The 20,485-nt window shown below is 47.2% G+C and overlaps 1 protein-coding gene across 4 annotated transcripts in view; it reads right to left on the reverse strand.

The window, feature by feature from the left end:
* RIN2 (Ras and Rab interactor 2) overlaps positions 1-15,032 on the reverse strand; it is a 213,994-nt gene extending 198,962 nt beyond the window's left edge. For 2 of the 4 annotated variants that reach the window (XM_059705439.1, XM_059705432.1), the window contains exon 1: positions 14,474-14,628. The gene's annotated coding sequence lies outside the window, so the exon portion shown is untranslated. Of the gene's footprint in view, positions 1-14,473; positions 14,629-14,819; positions 14,839-14,877 lie in introns of those variants that run through there. The other 2 variants (XM_059705433.1, XM_059705435.1) reach the window with 2 other exon arrangements.
* Positions 15,033-20,485: the final 5,453 nt, after the last annotated feature.

Here is a 20,485-nt window from a genome sequence, read left to right on the forward strand (position 1 = left end):
GTCACTGAGAGGTCACTGAAACCAGCCCCAGTGGTTTAATGGACAGCATCTCCCCAAACCAATAGTCAAAACCACTCCCTTCACCTGTCCATTTCTTTAAGCCTTCAGCTCCCTTTGTCAACTTTCTCCAACTCCCAAGAGGGTGCAAGGACCTCCTGCCCTGCCAGAAAAAGGCAGGAGAGGGGAGATTTCACTCAGACACTCTGATCAAGGAATAACCATTTCCTACTGAGAATGCCCAGCTATTTTCTCTGTGTGCTCACTGCTCACACTTCTTGGACATTTGATCAGTCTCGGATGATATTGTATACCCTGAATTATGTCCCCCCAAAAAAGATATGTGGGAGTCCTAGTCCCCAGTATCACACAGGATGCCCTATTTGGAAACAGGGTCTATATAGACTTAGTCAAGTTCAGATAAAGTCATTCAATGATCCCTCATCCAATATGACAGGTGTCCTGATAAAAGGGGGACATTTAGACAACCATGCATGTGATGAAATGCAGGGGTACTGCCATGTAAAGACACAGGCAGACCCTGGAGAGAGTGTCACAAGCCAAGGAACCAGAGGCTGCCAGAGGCTAGGAGAGAGGCCTTCTGAGGGAACAGGGCCCTTGATTTTGGGCTTCTGGTCTCCAGGAATATGAGACAATAAATTCATATTGTTTTAAACCACTGTTTGTGGTACTTTGTTATAACAGGCTTAGGAATCTAATACACCCTCTTATTTCCATATAAAGATACTATGGAGATATATTGTAGGGCAGATGCTAAGTGTATTTCTTTTGTTTTTATATTATCTCTATATATAAAAGCCAAGTGACCAGAATGCCAGAACAACTGGAACTGGTTGCTTTGACGTGCACTGCCGCCCCAATCGGCCCCTGCCGCCCCCGGGCTGGCCCCGATCGCCCCCCTCCCACCCTGATCAGGGGCAGGGCCAGCTGGCCAACCCCCACGTCCTCTCCCCCCTGCCGGCCAGGCCCCAATTGGCCCAAATTGGGGTGGGCCAGCCAGACCCCACCTGTGCATGAATTCGTGCACCGGGCCTCTAGTATGTATATAATATATGAGGGTATATGTATAAGTGCCAGTGTTTGACAGACCTGGTCTGCATGCTGGCTCTTCGGCACCATCCTTTAGCTCTTTTTGTAGTTGCCAGATGTCTTTATCTCTAACTTAATTTGAGCACCACACGTACTTTTAAAAAAATCTCTCTTGCAGAAAAGTTTTTCAGGGGTGGGAAACAGGATAAAGGGAATTCCAGAGCTCATTTTCTTCCCGTTCCTCAGTGGGAGCCATGGGGCCTTGAGCCAGTGTAACTGAGTGAACTGTCTCCTACTGGAACTTTTGAGGGCTTTCTCAGAACAGGCATACTTTCTTTTTTAGCCCAAAGGGATATTTTGGCCTCTGTAGCCATTCACTCTACCCAAGCCTTCAGGAATCTTTCTGCCTTAACTATTTAATTCCACAAATATCGACATACATACATACATACATACGCTAGCATTTCGGCAGGTGCTGAGGAGGCAACCTGGAGCAAAACACACAAAACCCTGCCTTTCCTAATACATACCAGGTGAGAACAATGCTTGGAACACAAGGCAGGGCACGGAGTGGAGCAGGTCAGGAGGGCAGGTGGTAGGTTTGCTATTTTATGTGCGGTGGTCAGGAATATCTCTGCAGTGCACATTCGAGAGGAGTAAGGAAGTGAGGAGCAGGTCATGTGGATATTTGGAGGGAGCACATATCTGGCTAAGGAAGAGTCAGTGCAGAGGCTCAGAGGGGAGCAGGCTTTTAACCCAATCAAGGAGGCTGGTGTTGCTGGACCGTGTGAGTGACGGGCAGGTGGGAGGGTGGGAGAATGTTACGGAGAGCCCAGATCATAAAGGGACTTGGAGGCTGTGGAAAAATGTGGAATTTACTCTGAGAGGAAAACTAGAGGAAAAGGAAAGGACCTTACTTACGTTTTAAAAAGATTGTTGTGGAGAAAAACATTGCCAGGAACAAGAACAAAGCAAAGGCATCAGTTAGGCAGATGCTGCAAAATCCCAGGTGAAAGGTGGTGGGGGCTTCGAGGTGGTAGCAGTGGGTTGGTGAGAAGTGGTCAGATCGTGGATAGTGGATATATTCTGAAGACAGAACTGACAAAACTGGCGGATAGACTGGATACTCATGGGGGTTGGAGGCTTGGGGTCCAAGGCATGGAGCCTGGGAACCTGGAAGAATGGAGTGCTCTTTGCTGAGACAAGGGAAATGATGAGGAGGAGAGGAACAGGGCTGTGCAGGAAGAACAGGAGTTTGTTTGTACACATTCAGCTGGAAAATTCCTATAAGACCAACAAATGCAGATACTAAAAAGGCCACTGAATCTCCAAATGCATCTGCAGTTCAGGGAGGAGCCTGATTTGGAGAGTATATGCACACAGGTGGTATTTGAGGCAGTGAGGCAGGATGACTCACTTAACAGAAGTCTCAGCAGGGAAGAGAAGGGATCCAAGGAATAGACCCTGAGGCACTCAATACTCAGGGATCAAGGAAATGAGGGGAACTAGCAAAGGAGGCTGAGAAGGAGTCCTCTGTGAGGCAGGAAGAGCAGAGGAAGCATGGTCTTGAAGGCCATGTATTTGTAAGAAGGAAGAGCAGGTACCTGTGTCAGATGCTGCTGGAAAATGGAAGGGCATGGGGACCAAAACTGACCACTCGATTTGAACACATGGAGGTCATGGTGACCTTGGCATGATCAATTTAAGGTGCAACATCTTGATGGAAGTGGATCTAAGGAAAAACAGGAGGAGGGGAACTGGAAACCAGGAGCACCGACACGCCTGTGAGGAGCTCTGTTGTAAAGCAAAGTTGAGAAGAAGAAGGAGCTGGAGGTGGAAGTGGGACCCGGGAAGGTTGTCTAAAGATGAGAGATAATACAGTTGGATTGTACTCGGATGGAAATGACCCAACAGAAAGGGGGAACTGGTGGTCCAGGATGGAGAGGGGGCAACTGTTGGAGCAATGCCCTTGAGTATGTGAGAGAAGTCAGGACCCACTGCACAAGCGAAGAAGTTGACTCCCCAGAAGAGCATGGGAGGTGTTTTATTCGCTACAGCAGGAGGGGAGGTAGAGCATGTGAATACAGGTGCAGGGCTGCTTGTGGAAGTTCTTCTAATTAAAAGGAAATATCAGAGTAATCTTACCTAATAATAGGCAAACATGTAAATTGACCATCCCTCCGCTACACTCACCAGCCAATCAAGAGAGTATGCAAATTAACCCAACAAAGATGGCGGTTAATTTGCATACATAGGCACGAAGCAGCGGAGCGAAGACTGAAGGCTCCTGCTGGAGCAGCGAAGGCCTGGGTCCCAGGTGCCGAAGGAAAACCGGTACCAGCAGCCAGGGGAAGGGAAGGCCTATTGCACAAATCTCTTTGTGCAACGGCCTCTAGTAATAATAAAAAATCAAAGTGATAAACCAAAACTGTACTTAACCATATATACAGATATAGATATAGATATAGATATAGAGTTATAGATAGAGATAGAGATATATTTAGCAGTAGTAAATGGCAGTCAAAGACTGATCTGAAGAGGAAAGTGGATGGACTAATCAAATGAAGTAGGCCCCCTACAAATCAATGGCCATGAACCCTTTAATGTGCCCATGATTTTCCAGCCATGCCCATCAGCCTGGAACAGGCATAGACCAGAGGAAACATGCTTCAGCCAGGGCTGGGTTTAGCAGGGGGGCCCCCTGAAAGAGACCAGCAAAGGAAGGGTTAGGATCGCAGACCATGGAATCTGAGCTGGAAAGGAGGCAGGCGAGGATGTGATTTGAAAGAGGGACAGCGACCTGGAGGCAGGTCAATGGATTACAGAGCATGGTGGTGGCTGAGCCCAAGCAAATCTCCAAGAAAAACAAGATTTCACATGTCTTCCTCAAGACTGAGAGCAAGGCGAATTATGTTCCTTCACCAATGTTCATTCACAGAAATTTTCTGTTAAATGATTGCTTTGGAAGTGCTTTATCAGAGGGCCTTCTCCCTGCTTCTTTGCTAGGCATTTCATATGGTGTGGAAAATGTTTGAAGTCAATAGGTGTCATATCTTGATTACTTTTTCCAGCACTCACCCAAAAAAATTCCTCAAGAAGAGTTTTAAATTAAATAAACTGTATTACGTAATCATAGAGTTGTACAGTGCCTTCAGTTCAGCCAACCTTCAACAACTCCTTCACTGTGTTTATTAATTGTTAGATGTTTATAGAAGGATATTTATTTTATCAAAGAATCATAATCCCTGAGAACTATGAAGTCCTGGTTCTCAGGCCAGGCTCTTTTTCTCTCTCTGGACAAACTGAGTCCAGCCTTTCATACTTTCACTGAACCATCTTTCATGGATTGTATAGAGAATCCCTCCAAATATTAAAGACCAGCTAAGATCCAGAAGTTTAAATGGACTCATAGGAAAATAGTAGCTAACGTATTGCCCTTTCTGCTTGTACTGTTCATCTTCTTTTATCCCTATTGTTGATCATTTTTCTCTTGCAATTATTTTAATGGTTTCTTGATTATTAAGCTAAATGAAAAATACCTTAGAAAAACTAAAAGAGAGATTGGTTTCCACCATAGTTTAAATAAGACCTTACCATGATGTAGATCTTGAGATCTTGGACCATAATGTTTAAAATGTCATCTGATTCCACATGGTCCTGCCATGTGACTTTGGCTTCTCTGTCTCAACCATTATCCCAGCGACTGCATGCTCAGAATAGCAGATGCACAGAATTCTTACTGGTGGTGTATCATTGGCAGCATTGCGGTAAATTCTAACGCCATGGTAACAATGAGCTTCATCACTGAAGCCTCCTGTGATTGGCTAGCTATCACCACCTAACCCTTCCTTCTGACAGATTCTGCCAGAATCCTTTTCTGACACGGGGACAGGACAAAGTACCTCTTTTACATGCAACTACGTCACCCTTGAATAGACAGAGATCACTCTGCCCTTTCCTGGCCCCCACTCTTTGAAATGACTTCGCCTCTAGTAGGTACAAGTGAAGACGAGTTTACCCACGCCCATATTAAAATGTAGGAGGTTACCTGTATTGTTTAGATCGTCTGCATAGCCTAAGGTCACCCTATACACTGTTTTGGGAAAGACATTAGCTTAAAATATTAGGCATAATTGGGGTATGAGAGGAATTTTCCCAGAGGAAAATTGTAATGCCAAATATGTATTAGGTATGTGTTGAGAAAAGAATCCCAGAACACAGATAGAATGGGGTGGGAGGGCATGGACAGATGGCCAGCAGAAGACTCCCACCCTGGGAGAGGGGCAGGGAACTGTTGGGTCTGTACTTCAAACATCAGACCATCCTACAGAGCAAGTAGGAAGCTTTGAGGAAACCACTCTAAATGGAGCACCTTCATCAATGTGTGTGGGGGGGAGCCTTCCTGTCTGCTCACTGGACCCTATTCCCTCCCTCTCTCCTCCCTCCCTCCCTGCATTCCTCCCTCCCTCCCTCTGCTCCTTTGCTCAGGAGCCAGGCATACTTCCTTCACATGCTAGTGTAGCCAGGAGCCAGAGGAGTCTCTGCAATCCACACCCGCTTCCCTGTGCTGATTTTAAAATGACACCTTTTAAAAGACACAAGCCTCTGTCTTTGTTCTCTTTCAGATCGCTAAATTGCCAAGGGGAAAAAACAATTGCAAAGGAAAATAAAGAACTTTAATTAGAGGTTTTCAAGTTCAAACTTGACACATGTGTCTCCCTAGGAGTTGTACAGGGGAACCTGACAGCCAGATCACAAAGGGACCTGGAGTCCCTGGGACTCTGCCAGGATCCCACATCCCCACCACGACTCTGCCAAACCAGTCCAGTTAGTGTTTTCTTCCCTGGCACTGCTGGCGGGTCAATACATGTGGTCGGTAGGTAGCTAGTTATTAATAAGAGGGAACAAAGAGAATCAAAATACATTAAGCAGCCTCATAACCTGGGGAGCTGAATCGGACACTGAGCCTGCTTGCTCCACTAGGAAGTTACAGCTTCTCACACTCCCCAGGGCATCCTCTGCCTCAGGACCTAATCCCCCTGAACCTGGCATACCAGGGGAAGAATGAAAACAGCAGGAAACATTCCTGCTGGGCACATGCCCAGTAGACGTCAAGATGCACAGGGGGAGGTGCTTCTGCTTTGAGGCATGCAGAATAGGAGCCAAAATGGGGACCATAGAGGCCTGTCTGTCTAGCCGGGGCAAAGAAACAGATTGGATAAGGACACAGAACCCACAAGACTTAGAAAATGGATTGGTAAGCGGGAGGATCCAGCACCAGCCTGCAAAAGGTTTGGGAAATAGATTGGTTAATTTGAAAGGCGCCTGGTCCTTCCCAAACCCAAGATAATATAATCAGCTTAACAAAGAAGTCCTCTCTCCCTCTATCTCTCTTCCTCCCTCCCTCCCTCCTCCCCTCAGTAACATGCACTCTCCCCCGTCATTTGTGTGTTCTCTCTCCATAGCCATGTGGCCCTAGCAGCCACCTGGGGCCCGTGGCACACAGTGCAGGCCTGGGCACAGTGACAGCCAGGAACAGTCTAAGCTAGCTGGATGGGGACAGTCTGAACTAGACTGAACTCATGTCGCAGAACTTTTGGACCGTGGCCCTTGTACTGGGCTTGATAAAGACGGGATTGGACTTTTTCCATGGCAGGACGGGCAGAGATGAGACACTGGGAACCCAGGGGGCAGGCTTTTGATTTTGTTTCTCCAGTGAATCTGACCAGGAAACGTCAACCTCCCCTATGTGGGTCTCCTGCTTGCCTTGCAATCCCGAGACAGAACCCCATTTCTACCAGCAAGAGTCTGAATATGCACAACCCACCCCTGCAGGCTTTCATTCAATCGATGGTTTACTAGAAAAAGAGGATCAAAAACTATCAAGTCTTCCCAAATCCGTGTCTAGGCTTAATATCATTCCTAACAAATCCCACGGAATAAAAGCTGACTGGAAGAATTAATGGTGAGCATTACTTAGAAAATTGGGCAGGTAGGAAGAAAAAAAAAGATAAAAGGACAGAAAGTAGAGTGGAACTTGCCCTGCCAAATACTGCATGAATTCCAGAGCTGGGGAGAGGTGGGTTTGGGATCGTCATAATTAGCTAGTTAATATTAATAGGAAGAGAGCAAAGGGGAGGCCGGACATTATAAACATGGTCATCTGGGCAGCTTCGGTCCATTCCCTGCAGATCACTGGGGGAAGGGATTGAACAAAGAGGGAGATGGGCACATGTGCAGAGAAGTCACGGTGACATAGGGAAGGTGCTTGCCTGTCAGCCTACCCTGGGGAAAAATGAATTCGCTAGAGGGTGGATCCCATCAGAAGCACAGGGAATCTTGGACGGTTAAACTCCCCAGGACGGTTAAACTTCCCTCTCCCCTTGTTCACTCTCTTGTTCTGTGACCTGCACTTGCCCTTGCACTCGCCTGTTGTCTCCCCACAGCCATGTGGCCTTAAGCAGCCACGTAACCCATGGCCATTCGGACTCACACACAATGCAGTGCAGCTGGGAACAGAAGCCAAGCTAGCCAGACGCTGGACTGAACTGGACTGGACTTTAACATGGAGCAGAAACTATGGGCAGTGGCCCTTACTCTGGCCCAGCTGAAGACCAGATCGGACTTCTTCCATGGTGGGAGGACAGAGATGGGACCTTGGAGGGGGACTCCCTTAATTTTACATCACCAGTAAAGCTTTCCATGAAATCCCATCCTCCCTTGGGGGCCTCAGGAAATTCGTTTCCTCATGGCAACCCAAGAACTCCACTTCCACTTATAACAGTTTTTTTCACCAAATGATGCTGGGCCTGAGCAGAAGCAGGTTGGGGGAAGGAGAGAATTAAGTAGCATTCTTACTTCACAAACCACCCATCACATGATTCTAAATGAATTTAAACAGTAATCTGTAAAACTGAGTCCATAAAAATTAGAAGAAAAGATTAAGTGACTAGTTGCTTATGGATACAAGAAAGGCTTTCTGAGCACAGGAGCCATTAAAGAAATCCAAAGAACAAGTATGAACATTCCACTACTCAAAATATTGGGTTCTGTATGACAAAATGTCATGAACCCTCGGCACTTAGGCAAGAAACGTCTGGACGGTGAAACGAGGAGTGTGGTTTAGATGCCCTCCACTTCCCCTGGCACCACGTGTGGAAGTCAGACACACTCCAGGTTGGTCTTAGCAGACAGGGCCTCTGGGGTCAGCCCTGCGAGGAGGCGTGGAAATCTGGCTGACCTGGGGGCACTCAACCCTTCCTGTGCAATCCTACCAGAGAAGGAGGGCCTCGTTTACCATACAGGAGAGATGTCTGCCTCAATTAATTTTTTAAAAATTATTCTTGCAATCAAACCAAAGTTAAATGCAATGGGGCATTAGCTATTTGGAAAAAAATCTATAGTGATTTCTTCAATGAGGAAAAAAGTACTTTATTAAGTAAATCAAGTTTATCTAGCTAACTATTTAAACTAGCTAAAGGCTTGGACTTTTATATTTTGTATTCCTGACCAAATACATAAAACCATATATGTGAAAACCAAAATGTCTGTTTATCTCATTTAGTAGGTTAACCTACTCAACTGAAATAGACTTAACTCATTAAAAATTGTAAAATACAAATGTTTCCAACAAATCTGATTTTTAAAATGCTCAACTTTTCAGAATTTCAGGTAATTACATATTAATATCTTCATCATTTACTACCACTTGATCAAATAAAAATGGGAGAGAAGTTCACAGGAGCAATTAGAACACCTCATGAATTTGCTTCTCATTTGGACACTATAAAGCTTGGCCACATCATTTCAATCAATCTTACAGATGGTTTCGAAATACAAATCAGCATACCTTTATAACTTTTCCTACAACTCTCAGTAGTATTCAAAGTTACTGACAAGAGTTGCTGCCACCAAGGATTCTTGTCCAGAATAAGGATGAAATGTCCATAGCCTCATATCCCACTCCCCCCAAAATCCAATTTTATTTTCTGAGAGTCTTCTACAAAATGGCTCTGTTTAGACTTTCACGAAACCATTAAACTAGTTTCTAGCTCTGGCCAGTGTCTCTCAGTGTTTACAATGTTGGCCTGCAGATTGAAGGGCCACGGTTCAATCTCCAGTCCCAATGAGGGCATGTGCAGGAGGCAACCAATCAATGTGTCTCTCTCACATTAATGTTTCTCTCTCACCCTCTGCCTCCTTCCCTTCCACTCTCTCTAAAAAAAAAACAATGGGAAAAAAAATAACCTCAGGTGAGGATTAACAAAAATAAAATAGTTTCTACTCCAAAAACCACTGTCATTTAATCACTCATACACTCAATCAATCAATATTTGATAATGCTGTTGAGTGGGTTTACTAGAGACTGTACTAACTTGTATGGTTCCTTTCACTCTCAGCTGACACTCAGCACTTCTCAGGGATGATATTAAAAAAAATTCACAACTTGGGTCAGCCTGGGTCCTGACCAATCACGACAGATGCTGGCCATAAGCTAGCAGGTGGAAGGTTCTGGATGGTCCTGCTCATCAGTGCAGGCTCTTCCTCCCCCTCCCTGGCTTCACAATCTCCTTCCCTGCCCCTGGATCCATATCCAAACAAAGTTCTGGTTTGATCTTTCTGCTCCTCCTGTGGTCTCACTCTGGGTAAGTTCATCAACTGGAGACAGCTTCTGTGTCTCAATGACTTCGGTGTCTCCAGCTACTTATGGAAAATTTCTATTTGGATAACATACATAACTTTTAAACTCAACAGGTTAAAAATCACACTCGGTATTTCCTCCCCATTCTCTTCCCTGGCCACAAATGCAGGAGTGTGTGAGTGTGCAATCGTGTGTGTGCGCACACACACACACACACACACACATACACACCATCTGATAGGTGTGTATGTGAATGTTTCTTAAAACATTTCTTTCCTTGACTTCTATGACACCACTCTATTCAATACAGATATCAGCGGCCACTTTTCACACTTCAGAAAACTCTATGAGACAAATCTAGAGATAAATTTGCTCAGCACTGGAGATGGAGAAATAACTGCAGGTGGACAGTAAATTCACCCAGCTACAGATTACGGTTTTACTTCCCATGGCTCCGCTCCTCTGCTAGCCCACAATTCACTGAACTCCTGAAATAGGAATTCCAGCTTCCCCAGTTCACTTCCTCTCTTAAATGCAATAAAGCCTTAACAGCCAGAGTTACAGATCTGTGAAAGTGCCTGATAGTACCATAGTAGGTTGTAAGCAAAGTCTTTTTAAAAACAGAAGGTTTGACTTTGGCTGGTAGGCACAAGGCGCAATACACAGATCTTGTAACATAGAAACCTACACCTGAAAACTGTCTGTTCAGGTTGACCAATGTCACCCCCAATAAATTAAAAAAACACACACACCTGGTTTTAAACAATGGGTGCACATGAACTGGGGGCTACCATCAGCAGCCCTTTGTTCCAGGCCGGAGTCACCCAGTGAGGGATTGTTGCTACCTTGTCATGAACAGACACTGACACCATCCACACTGCCAGCTCCCCAGGAGAGAGGAAGTGAGACAAATGAAAACTCAGGTGTATTTCCCATTCAATGGAGGTGATCAACCCAATGAGCCATCTGTCTCAGAACCCCTAAATGCCATTCCACATACACGGCTGCATCTGAGGCATTCTCAGGAGAGGCTGAGTGCGGTCTGCGGGCCTCTGGGCAGCATGAAGACAGAGCTCTAGGGCCTGTTTGCCTTTTTTATCCGACTCCTCCTCAGCTCCCTCAGATCTGTTCAAACCTGGAGAACCGACTCATGTTAACCAGGGTCACAGAAACTGGCAGACCAAAAATTCACTCTAGATTTACGAGAGGGGATTAGGTTTAATGTCCACAATATATATTTTACTATCCTGAGTGCCAACATTTTTCAGAAACTGCCTAGATGTTGGAAGGTGAACTAAAAACCATTTGGGCGAACGAAAAATTTCCCAAAGTGGACCCCTTGGAACGCTGGCTCCAAAAGATGCTTCACAAGAAAGAGTGTTCTGTGGCCAAATGAAGTTGGCAAACATTCCAGATCATGGCATCATCCTAAAAACCCCCAATGGACAGTCTAATGAAAAAGGCACTGAAAATCCTACATTGGAGAAACCTTAGTTTATTCTCATAAATGTATTTCACCACTGCGACTCTTTAGTGATTCTTTAGCAAAGTTTCATCCTAAAACTCAACAGGGTAAATTCTCCTCTGAGCACAACCGCCTCTAGCGAGTCAGCTGTGGTACAGCGAAATGATTACTGGATCTAAGCCCTGGTTTTAGCTTTGGTACTGGGACCTCTCCAGGCCCCTGTTTTCTCACCTACAAATGGAATTAATAGCATTGTTTTGAGAAACATATGAGGCATCCTCAGTAAGAGCACTTTATAAAGTGCCATAAAAATATGATTCCCTGCTAATGATATACTTCTTGTTGTGTAGCTCCTCAAAATGCATGTATAGTCCTGACCAGTATGGCTCGGTTGGTTGGCGCATCGTCCTGTGCACTGAAGAGTCACAGGTTCGATTCCCAGTCAGGGCACATACCCAGGTAGCAGGTTTGATCCCTGGTCAGGTTCATGCCAGAGGCAACCAATACATGTTACGCTCTCATATTAGTGTTCTCTCCCCTTCTCTCTAAAGTCAATGAAAAACATATCCTCAGGTGCAGATTTTTAAAAAATGCATTTATAAAGGGATATTTTTGTTCATTCTTTCAATACCCATTCTTTGAGTGCTAATCAGGAAGAGCTATGACCTGGTTTTCGACCTTAGGAAATTCAGACAGTGGGCAAGTGGGGTCCAATGCATACTGCTCATAAGAGATGCAGACATAAGTAATTCTGGGATTCTGAAGTGGGTGCCTGGCCAGGAAAAGGAGGAGGGAAGTCAGGGAAAGCTTCCCAGCTGAAATCTTAGGAATCTTGAAGGATCATTAGGAGGGTTGGATGGATAGGGGGAGTGGGACATAATGCCAAAATGATATCATGTGGGGAGTATGTGAAGAATGGGCCCCCTTGCAAGGAGGAGAAATAACTTATCTGTCTCTTCCAAGCAGAGGAAGAGACTTAGCTCGGTAAGGAGGTTGTTTCTTGAGAGTAGAACTCCTCTTTGGAGTAGTGACCCCTAAAAAGGCTGGGGGACATTGGGTGGAGATAAGAAGGCTGTTGGGAAGTTATCTCTAAAACCAGCACATACCATAGCCCTACAGGGAGTCAAGTTCCTGCCATCTACCCCTGCATGAGGGTCAAGTGTGGGCTATTTTAATTTTTTTTCTGCTTAATCTGCAGGAGAATGTCACTAGACAAGGAAGTCCGGTAGCAGGCTGGGCCTTCTCTCATGTCCCCAGCTTCCAACTGCTGAAAGCAGACTTCTTAAACCTCAAGGCTACTGTCTCCAGCTTTCTTCTCCAGTCCCAAAGGCAATGGCCTCTCACCGTCCAGGCCCCTCCCAATCCCTGGCTCCTGATACCCTCCAGGGAGGTTCAAGAGCACAGGGAACTCACCAATGTGGGAGAGACAAATTGGAACCTGAGGCAAAAGGGAAAATGTGTGCCTCTCTGTACACTTAACAAAACATTCTCCCGTATTTGAACTAGGTAAAAAGTAAATAAAAGCTGCACAGTCAAAAAACCTGACTGTATAGAAAGTCAGCACTGCCTAATCCAGGGGTGGGCAAACTTTTTGACTTGAGGGCCACAATGGGTTCTTAAACTGGACCGGAGGGCCGGAACAAAAGCATGGATGGAGTGTTTGTGTCAACTAATATAAATTCAAAGTAAACATCATTACATAAAAGGGTACGGTCTTTTTTTTTTTTTTTAGTTTTATTAATTTCAAACGGGCCGGATCCGGCCCGCGGGCCGTAGTTTGCCCACGGCATCTGTTGCATGTTTATGTCCTAACCCACATAACCCTCCAAGTGGGGACTAGACACATGGAGGGCATTTGGAAATGACTGTTCACCATTGCACAGGATGCAGGTTCATCACATCCACCCATCTTTATTTAAAATGTTGGCATTTTGCCCTAACCGGTTTGGCTCAGTGGATAGAGCGTTGGCTTTCGGACTGAAAGGTCCCAGGTTCGATTCCGGTCAAGGGCATGTACCTTGGTTGCGGGCACATCCCCAATAGGGGGTGTGCAGGAGGCAGCTGATTGATGTTTCTCTCTCATTGATGTTTCTAACTCTCTAGTCCTCTCCCTTCCTCTCTGTAAAAAAAAAATCAATAAAATATATATATATTTTTTAAAAGTTGGCATTTTGTTCATCGTGGCTTTTTTACATTATATTTGACTTTTAAAATGTTGCTTTAAAATACTATTTATCTTAATTACTGAGAACCGCCAAGTGTTTATTTTTGCTGCAATATTTACACAGTCCTGCTGGTTGAAGAATGCTGAGGTTTCCTTGTTGATAACAGGATGTTCCTAAGAAACCCCAGCGAGCCTGAAACTCGCAGGCTTGCAAGCAAGTGCGGCTCCACAACCAGCGAGGTCAGCGTGGGCCTCCTGCTGAATTCGGAAAGCCCTGAGGATTTGAGAGCTTTGAGAGGAGCCTCTTGGGGCCCAGGGGGCCGGTATTGCCCTGTATTTCTTGGCAACATCTCAGAGGCTCTAAAGCCGAATTCTGCAAACCCTGCAGTCGCCCGGCCGTCGAGGGGCGCCCTGTGACGGGTGGGTGGATGCTGAGCCGTGGGAATAGAGGCCAAGGGTGGAGGCCTCAAAGTGGGAAAGTGGCCCTATCCTATCCCTTCCAGGCAGGAACCCTGCTCCTCCTCCGCCGGCAGCGCCATCATTCACCGCTGCAGCCCAATCGCCCCCAGCCAGGACTCACCGACCCCCTCCTGCTGAGGCTAACTCCCGAGGGAGCAAGCATCGGCCCAGAGAGCCCGCCTAGCGCTCAGGCGGGGCGCACGGACCAGGTCCGCGCCCCGCACCGGAGCTGTGCGACGCCCGCTCCCGCCCGCGCGCACTTGACACCCCGTAGGCGTCCCCGCAGGTAGAACTCCACAAAGGTCCCCACCTCCTCCTCCTCCTCCGCGCGCGCGCACGCACACCCCGCTCCTCGGGCCACCGCGCCGCCACCTCCTTGCCGCCCCGCTCGCCACCCCGCAAAGGTCAGCTGAGGATTCCCCATGACCCGGCCCGGAGCAGCGGCCGCCTCGCAGCGCCGTAACGTCACCCTGCCCCGTCCCGGCTCCCCCACTCCCCGGCGCCTCCTCCCCATCGGCCCCCACGACCTCCGAGGCCGCCGGCTGCTCCCTCCCCAGGTCGCCCCGGAGGGGAGAAGAGTTTGAAGAGCAGCACCCCGCGCCCTGAAACCCGCAGAGACCCCGCCCGCACCCCGGCGTCTTCCAGGGCGCTGGGTGCGGGCACGAGGGGTGGGGTCTCCGCGGCCGCCGCCCCTTACCTCGCTCAGGACCTCCCCGCAGGTCCGGGAAGCCGGGGAGACCGGTAGCCCCGCGGACTAGCGCGGGGCTGGGCTTCCCCACCGGGGAGGAGCGGGAGGAGGAGAAGGGGGAGGAGGAAGAAGAGAGGAGAGGGGAAGGGAGGAGGGGAATAGGGGAGGGGAGGGGAGGGCTTTGTGTCAGCCTCCGGCCCTCCCTCGGCTCCAGCGCTAGTAGCCGTCCCCCACCCCCAGCACCTCGAGGGGGTGATGTGAGGGGCGTGAAGGCGCCTGCGCGACCCGGGGTCCCGCCACCCCCCCTAGTGCCGCGCACTCTCCGCCCCTCCCGAGGTGCAGCCGCCGCACTCACCCTGGGACCGGGAGCCCGGCTGCTACTCGGGGGAGCCGGGACCCAGAAGTTTACTAACCCGGAGCAAACTTGGCCTGGCGGGCTTCGGGGCGCAGCCCCCCCTCTCCTGCACTCCCGCGGGGCGGCCGCCGCTCTCTCCTCGGAGCTTCTTGCCCGACTCCTTCCTTCCCGCTCATTGTAGGGCAGCGCCAACGCGCGCGGACCCTCCCGGGACGCCCGCCGCCCCCCGCAGACGGGGCTGGACGCGCGGCTGGCGGAGGCCTGCGCGGCGCGGCCCTTTGTCCCGCCTCCGACCCGCACCGGGAGCCCTGGCGGCCGCGGACCCCGCCGCTGCGTGTTTTGTTCCGTGGTCGCGGGGAAGGGGGCCGCCCAGCCCCGCCGGGCTCGGGGAATGAGCGGCGGGATGGGCTTGCTCTGCGCTGGGAGACCTTTGGCACACCCGGGAGGGGGCAGGGACGGGCTGGGAGGCTGGGAGCTGCCCCCGCCGGGAACCGAGTCGGGCCGGTCCCTGCTGCGCTTCCTGCCGAGTTTTCCCACCTGCCCAGGGGGAGAGCTCCTTGGGGGAGAAACTGCTGGCAGTGGTAGAGTTACCGAAGAAGCCAGTGTTGCAAAAAGAGCAAGGACACCTGTTTTGGACAGAAGCAACAAACAAAAAAACGGAGAAAGAAAGTATTCTTGTTCTTCTTTAGATCAGCAGCAGAAAAAAAACTTTTATTGGTGTTAGTTCTTGTGAACCCTGCCTTCTAAATACCAAGATTTATTTATCATTTATAATCAGCTCAGCTCGCGGGAAAATCACCCACTGCGCCCAGGGTTCTGTTCCAAGACACTCATTCAATCAATAATTGAGCACCTGCTATGCTCCGGGCATGGAGTCAATGCTTGGGGCGTGCTGGCAACAGAAAGATCTTCCTGCCCTGGTGGGGCCGACTTTCTGGAGGGGAGTGGGGGCAGGTGCCGGCAGCTGCAAACAATCAGTGTGCATACACACTTTCTAACTAAAAGCAGTTCATGGCGTTAGTCACGTCCTTGGCTGGAATTTTTCCCTAACAGCGGTCAATCTTTGCATCTATGATAACATACCTGATGACACACCTTTGGAATGTCAAAGTAATTTCCTTTTTTCCCAGAAATTGTCAGTTTGGCTCAAATAAACTCATAAAAATTCTTACAGGTTTGGACATTGTTTAAAATATTTTTTTATTGGTTTCAGAGAGGAAGGGACAGGGAGGGAGGGAGGGAGGGAGGGAGGGAGGGAGGGAGGGAGAGACAGAGACAGAGACAGAGAGATCAACATGTGAGAGAATCTTTGATGGGCTGCCTCCTGCACGCCCCCTACTGGGGAGTGAACCCGCAACCCAGGCATGTGCCCTTGACTGGAATCAAACCCAGGACCCTTCAGTCCGCAGGCTGACGCTCTATCCACGGAGCCAAACCAACCAGGGTAGGTTTGGACATTTTTTATGTTGACACTACACACCAAGGCTATGTAATATAGCCTATTGCTTCTAGGCTACAAGCCCATACAACATGCTACTGTACTGAATACTTTTGGCAATGATGACACACTAGTAAGTATTTGTGTATCTAAACAAAGAAAAGGTGAGTAAAAATATGGTATAAAAGATAAAAATTGTTACACCTGTATACGGCACTTACCATGCATGTAGCTTGTAGGACTGGGAGTTGCTCTGAGTGAGTGAGTGGTGAGCAAATGTGAAGGTCTAGTCTAGGACATCACTGGACATTACTGTGGACTTTATAAACACTATACACTTGTGCTACACTAAATTTAAAAAGTTTTTTTCTTCAATAATAAATTATTTCACTCACTGCAACTTTTTTACTTTATAAACTTTTTGGTTTTTGACCCTTATGATAACACTTAGCTTAGAACACAAACACATTGTACAGATGTACAAAAATATTTTTATAGCATTCTGTAAGCTTTTCCCATTTTAAAAATATTTCTTTTTCTTTTATTTTTTTATTTTTATCTTTTTTTTTACTTTTTAAACGTTTTTGTTAAAAACTGAGACAGAAATATACACATGAACCTAGGCCTACACAGGGTCAGGATCACCAGTATCGCTGACTTCCACCTCCATTATCTGGTCCCATTGGAAAGTCTCCAGGGCCTTAACATGCATGGAGGGGTCATCTCCTATGATAACAATGGCTTTTTCTGGAATAACCCCTGAAGAACCTTCCTGAGGCTCTTCTTAAGGAGGTGTCACTCTTTATAGAAATATGTCCATGGTGGTTTCCTTGCTTTGTTCCTTTTTTTTAAATCATAGACTAGGGGCCCAGTGCACGAATTCATGCACCTTGAAAGGAATTGTGGGCCACGAGGCTGCAGTGGGCACAGGGGCAGGTCTCAGCCCATCCTCCGTGCCCCTGCCCTCCTGCCAAGGCCCCTCCAGCCATAGCCCGGTTCCCTGTCTGCTGGCAGTCCTGCTCCTGCCGCTTCCACTCACACACAGATGACAGCAAGTGCAAGTATTGGGCAGGACCCTGGAGTGTGGGAGCAAAGAATTCTCAGTAACCACCAGGGGCTTGCCCAGATGACAGCAATCGGCACCTTGGTCTGGTGCCCCCGCTCACTTGCCCCACCATCTCTCCACAGCCTGTGCCCACCATGTTCTGCACTCTGCTGCCTGCTGCCAACGCCCACTGCCATGGTTCCGCGTGCATCCCCTGGTGGTCAGCACACGTCATAGCAACCAGTTGTTCCACCATTTAGTCTATTTGCATATTAGCCTTTTATTATATAGGATTTGCTTGTGAATAGATAATGCACCATAAACATTCCTCTCTATTAAAGAAAACCTTTTCAGTGTTGGAGGTTCATGTTTAAAAACTTAAAAAAAATTTTTTTCTCATTTATTTTTAATTTTTTAATTTTACTTTATTGTTTAAAGTATTACAAATAGTAATAATATGTCTCCTTTTTTTCACCATTGACCTTCCCCCGGCCTCCCGTACCCCCCGGCACATGCCCTCTCCCCTCTCTCCCCCCCCCCCAGTGTCTTGTGTCCATTTGTTACGCTTATATGCATGCATTCAAGTCCTTTGGTTGATCTTTTACCCCCCCCCCCCAACACTCCCTAGCCTTCCTGCTGTACTTTGACAGTCTATTCGATGCTTCTCTGCCTCTGTATCTATCTTTTTGTTCATCAGGTTATAATGTTCTTTATTATCCATAAATGAGTGAGTTCATGTGGTATTTTTCTTTCACTGCCTGGCTTATTTCACTTAGCATAATGCTCTCCAGTTCCATCCATGCTGCTGCAAATGAATTCCTTCTTTTTTATAGCAGCATAGTATTCCATTGTGTAGATATACCATAGTCTTCTAATCCACTCATCTGCTGATGGGCATTTAGGCTGTTTCCAAATCTTAGCTATTATAAATCTTAGCTATTATAAATGCTGCTATGAACATGGGGGTGCATATGTCCTTTCTGATTAGTGTTTCTGACTTCTTGGGATATATTCCCAGAAGAAAAAAAATATTTTTTTTTTAGAAAGAAACATTGATGAGAGAGAAACATGGTTTGGATGCCTCCTGCATGCCCCCTACAGGGGGTTGGTCCGCCAACCAGGGAACATGCTCTAACTGGAAACGAACCAGCAACCTTCTAGTTCACAGGATGTTTTCAAACTTTTTAAGAAGTTTGTTGAGGTCTGTAAAACCTTCTGCCAAACCCTTCACTGAATTTTCTTTGGACTTCTTTCTTTACTTCTCCTGTAGTTTAATTTCTCCTGCCTCTTCTTCACCTATGCGTTGCTATTCCAGTTCCAAGAACTCCGATTAGTCAAAACCGCAGGAACCACCTCTAGGAGCTCCTCAATGTCATCCTCACCACACTCACGTTAAAGTTGTTTACCATTAACCACATCCTTGTTGATTTTTGCAACCTTTGCGCAATGATGTTAAGACAGCTATGACATAACGGGGCCATAAGAATTTTTCAGCTGTTATCAGACCAGCATCTTAAACATAATTCTGCAGCGCATGACTCTATTTTGAACTAACAGGAATTCCTACAAAGTTGAAGATGTGAGTGAAAGGAAGAGGTGAACAGAGGCACACCTGGCCCCACCTCCCTCCCTCTTTTATCCCTTCTTCAGCCTAACAGTGAATCTAATTTGATAGACAGCGTCCCAGGTAAATGCTGAAACTATGTGGTTTCTGCTTCTTCCCGTGCCTTCCTCTTTCTCTCTTTCCATTCACCCTCTTAAAAACTTCCTTATCTTGGTAACATTGCCCCATGGATGTCCCCACAAGTTCCATCAGTTCCAGGACTGGGGCCCATTGGCCCTTTCCTCCCCGAGGAAAACATCTTGTACTGTAGAGATGGGTTGGGATTATTCATTCAAAATTATTTATTGAGTAGCTACTAGGTGCCAAGTACTATTGCAGGCAAAATTGGGGCTACAGCAGTGAACCAAAAAACAAAACACCACACTGTCATGGAATTCAGATTATAACAGGAAGAGAGAGGCAATAAGTCAGACAAACATGCAAAATACTTGCCATGGAGAAAAATTAACCCGGGAAGGGAAAGAGCAGGTGGTGCAGAGGCCACAATTTAAAACAGGTGGTCATGCCCAGCCGGCGTGGCTCAGTGGGTGAGCATGGACCTATGAATCAGGAGGTCATGGTTCGATTCTGGTCAGGGCACATGCCCGGGTTGCAGGCTCGATTCCCAGTAGGAGGCATGCAGGAGGCAGCCAATCCATGATTCTCTCTCTCACCATTGATGTTTCTATCTTTCTCTCCCTTTCCCTTCCCCTCTGAAATCAATAAAAATATATTTAAAAAATAAAACAGTTTTCTCTGTTTTTATCCAGAGAAAACTCAGAGGATAAAAACAACATGAAAAGAACGCATGTTGGACCTCACAGACTTAGCTCCCTTTTGGCAGGTTGGACGTCCCACCCCAGGGTTCCCGGAGCCTGAAGTGGCACTCCAGTCAGCCACAGAGATCACAAGTGCTCTAGGGGCACTATTGTCAGCTGAGGCCCCGCTAGCCAAGAGATGTCATTTCTAATAAAGCCATTTCCCCTCTAAAGGAAACCCAGCAGCATTGGCTACAGGAACATTGCCCGGAGCTGTCAATGCAGCGATTTCTCTCTTCTGTTGAGCAGGGCAAGTAGAAGTGAATGTCTTGTGCACATATAATGACTTGAAAAGAGGGATTTTAGACTCCAGGGTCTGAGCTGTAAAATCATCATCAGAGTAATTATGGTGATTCTTTCTTTACTAGTCTGCAGTGGTCCTGGTGACATTACCTTGCTCAATTCCCATAGCAACCCTGGGAGACAGGTGAAGAATATCAGTGGATAGTTAACTAATTCCTAGTGTTAGGACTTATCTAGTAGTTGGGTGGTAGTTAGAAATGCCCATTTCCTTTTCCAAAGATGTGGTTCATGTAGAGCAGCGGTTCTCAACCTGTGGGTCGCGACCCCTTTGGCGGTCGAACCACCCTTTCACAGGGGTCACCTAAGACCATCCTGCATAGCAGATGTTTACATTATGATTCATAACAGTAGCAACATTACAGTTATAAAGTAGCAACGAAAATAATTTTATGGTTGAGTCACAACATAAGGAACTGTATTTAAAGGGCCAGAAGGTTAAGAACCACTGAGTAGAGGGAG

The sequence above is a fragment of the Myotis daubentonii genome, chromosome 8 (assembly GCF_963259705.1).
Source record: "Myotis daubentonii chromosome 8, mMyoDau2.1, whole genome shotgun sequence".
Taxonomy (NCBI): domain Eukaryota; kingdom Metazoa; phylum Chordata; class Mammalia; order Chiroptera; family Vespertilionidae; genus Myotis; species Myotis daubentonii.